Below are 3,256 nucleotides of genomic sequence, written 5' to 3' on the forward strand. Positions count from 1 at the left end.
CTAACTTATTTTTAAAAAAGCAAGATAGGACTTTGTGCAATGTATTTTTGTAAATGCTTTTCAAAATGTCTGTTATTCTTTGCTGCCTCCAAACTGACAAGATGCTATTGAGATGTTTAAAGAAAGAGTTTTAATTTTGAAAGTGCATGTAATATTTCAAACAAGAAATAAAAGTTTCTTTTCTGTATTTTTGCTCTCCTGCTTGAATCACCGAGGATCTGAGAGACCATTAACACTAAAATGGAATGAATGTCCCTTGCTGCAGTGGTTTTCCTCATGGCTTGATTCCAAAGACAACCTCCTCTTCTCCCCTGCCTGGCTTCCCTCCACCGGACATCATTGGGTCACAGAACCCCGCCGGGCAGCCCCAGGAGGAGCAGCTGTTTGGTAGTTCCGTACCTGGGCCTTGCTTTTCTGTCAGTGTTTCTGTGCTGCAGCAGCGTCTTGTGCTGTTCAGCACACGCTGAGATTTTGGCAGACAGACACGAGTTGGTATTTGCTTGGTGATTTTCAGATGTGTGTTTGCTTTTAAATCCTGTTTCCTCGGCCTTGCCCCCGTCCCTGAGCCAGAGCAGTGCTCCGCTCAGTTTGACTGTCTCCAATCCACAAACCCTTCCTAGTTTTTTTTTATGTTCTACTTTTTCCCTGGGGTTAGGGGCTGGGGCTGTGACAGAGGAGCCAGTCTCTGCCACAGGCCCGAGGCGGCTCCTTTAATTCTGTTTCTGGCTGCTCCGCGTTCGGTGGAGCCTGTTCACAAGCACGAGCGCGGTCTCCCTCCCTTGCCCGGTCCTACTGAGGTAGAAAGTATGCACCTATCTGCCTCAAAACCTGTGGACTCCATTTCGTGAGCGGGAAGCCGAGGCAGGGGGCAGCTTGGCTGCGGCCGCCAGCAGGCCCGTGTTACCGGAGGAAAGAGCCCGAGAGAGGGAAGGGCTGCCCCGGGGGAGCCGGGGCGGTGCCGCCATGGAGGGGCGCTTGCTGGAGGGGAGGGAAGCGCCGCGATGCGATGTGCCGTGCTGCAGGGCTGTGAGGGGCGGTGTGAAGGGCTGAGTGACGGGCGCTGTATGAGGGGCGGTTACCAGTGGGCGGGGCGCTGTGCTGTGCCCGTCGCTAGGGGCAGTTACCGGTGGGCGGGGCGGGCCGCGGAGAGGGACGCTGGCGGCACTCGCTGTGCGGGCGGGGGCTCCAGGCGGCCTCGCCAAAGCGGGCGGGGCCAGGCCAGTCTCTGCCGCTGCTGCCGCCGCCGGCTCTGCCTTCCCCTCGCTTCACCGGCGCCAGGTAACCGCCGCCCCGGGTACCGGCAGCCTCGGCCTCGCGTGCGTGCGGCCCCCACCTCCCCGCCGCCTCCTGTGAGGGGGAGCCTCTCCCTCCCCGCGGCTGCGCTGGGGCGGGTGGGGGTCTCCCCTTTCCCTCACGGGTCAGGCCGCGTTTCCCCTGCCCTTCCTCGGAGCGGGGGGGGGCTGGCAAACAGCTCGGCGCCCGCCCGTTCCGGCCGTTGCTACGTAAGTGTAACCTGCTAACCGGCACTCCGCCCCCGTTTACCCGTCACCCGTTGGCGGCAGTTGGCCCGAGGGCTCCCACGAGGGCGGCTGCCTAACGCGGCCCTGGCCGCCGGAGCCGGCCCTCACGGCAGGAAGCGGCGGCGGGCGGCCCGCGGCGCGTTGTGTCTCGGTCTGCACCCTCCGCTGGGCCGGGGAGGGTCGGCTTCTTCCTCAGCTCGGCCAGTGTCCCCGCCCTGCAGTCCCAGGAAGGGCGCGAGGACGGCGCGTTGGAGAGCGGGCTGGAGTCGTTGGGTCAAATGCTGAACTGTCTTTAGGGCCGAAGTTGTTTGGATCGGCGCTGTTAAGCTGGAAGGAGACAAATCTCTGCCGTAGCTGTCTGCCTGCTTGGGTGCCTCTTGGCCTGGCACTTGAAGCATTTACTTGTCAGAAGTAACTATAACCTGCAGCTTTCCACTCGGATTTAGAAAGAACTGATAAGTGTGTTGTAGTGCTGGCGCTCGCTGCAGTCGCTGAGCTTTAGTGCAAAGGTAACGTACTGTAATCGATGTTGTGGTCTGGTGCTGGGTACTGCCAAACCTGTCTTCACTGTCCCCCCGGTTGTCACCTCGGGGCGGCTGGTGTCAGTGAACTGCTTCTATGGGGAAAGTGGTGTTAGACGGGGTTTTACTGTGAAGGAGTTAGCATCAGTCCTGCCTCTGAGTGAGTGATTGCACGTAGTTTTACTGCAAAATATGCTATTTCAGTATTGTGCTCATTTCGTGACGATAGAGCTGTGTTCGTGATGGATCAGTTTGGTTGCTCTTCAGTAACCACAGCGGTAGAAGCCTCTGAAACATGAAACTGTTTAGACCCAGTGTCTGTTTTCTGACCGTCTCAATAAGTTTTATGTCTGCTGGAAAGAAAAAGTATTTGGTTTGCTTTATTTTGTTTTTCTTTATTTAGCAAAGGTACTGTTTGTAATATGTTCTAGGAAAGGAAAACCTTAGCTAGCAAATTCCAGGTTCTGTGCTTCTGCAGTACTTGCAATCCCCCTATCCCATGGTCTCATTTTCAGTTTAGCATTTCACAAAAAGGAAGTGAAATCATTGCTCGTTTTAAAAAAAAAAATCTTAGTGCTCTGCAACTGAGTATTAGAAGCTAATGCTTCTGTTGAATTTCCAAGTTAATGTCTAATTTCCCTTCTCACCTATGGGGGTGTATCACTATGTGCTTATTTTCATAAGAATATTATGGAAGTGAGCTGCAGGCTTTTTTGCTGTAAGTAGGCTGTATGGAGGGCTTTCTTGATATATTAGTATATGTGGCAAATACATATATATATTTTTAAATCTATGCGACTTCCCTGACTTGTGACTTGGTGATTCTAAGAGCTGTAGACGTTTTAGGCATTCAGGTGTAGGAATTGGTTATAAAGAGTAAGATGTTGGGCTGGATTTTATTTTGTTGGACAGTTATTATTGAGGTTGTTTTATTGAGCAAGTGAAGCGCTTTAGGAGCGCGAGACATTAAGTAAAATATGCCTTTTGTTACCTGCCAGCGAGCTTATCGTTAACACAAACGGGACGGACGGGCAGGCAGGCGGTCGCGGAGCGAGGCCCCCAGCGCCCCGCACCTCTGCGCGGCAGCCGGCGGGTTAAAGCTGTGGGCTGGCCGAGGCGGCCGCGGCCAGTGGATTCAAACTCTGCCTCTGAGTGGCGGGGGAAGCTCGGGGAGGCTGGCTCAGAGCCGGCGGAGCCTGCGGGCTTTGTTGGGGC

Source organism: Nyctibius grandis, chromosome Z (assembly GCF_013368605.1).
Source record: "Nyctibius grandis isolate bNycGra1 chromosome Z, bNycGra1.pri, whole genome shotgun sequence".
Classification (NCBI taxonomy): domain Eukaryota; kingdom Metazoa; phylum Chordata; class Aves; order Nyctibiiformes; family Nyctibiidae; genus Nyctibius; species Nyctibius grandis.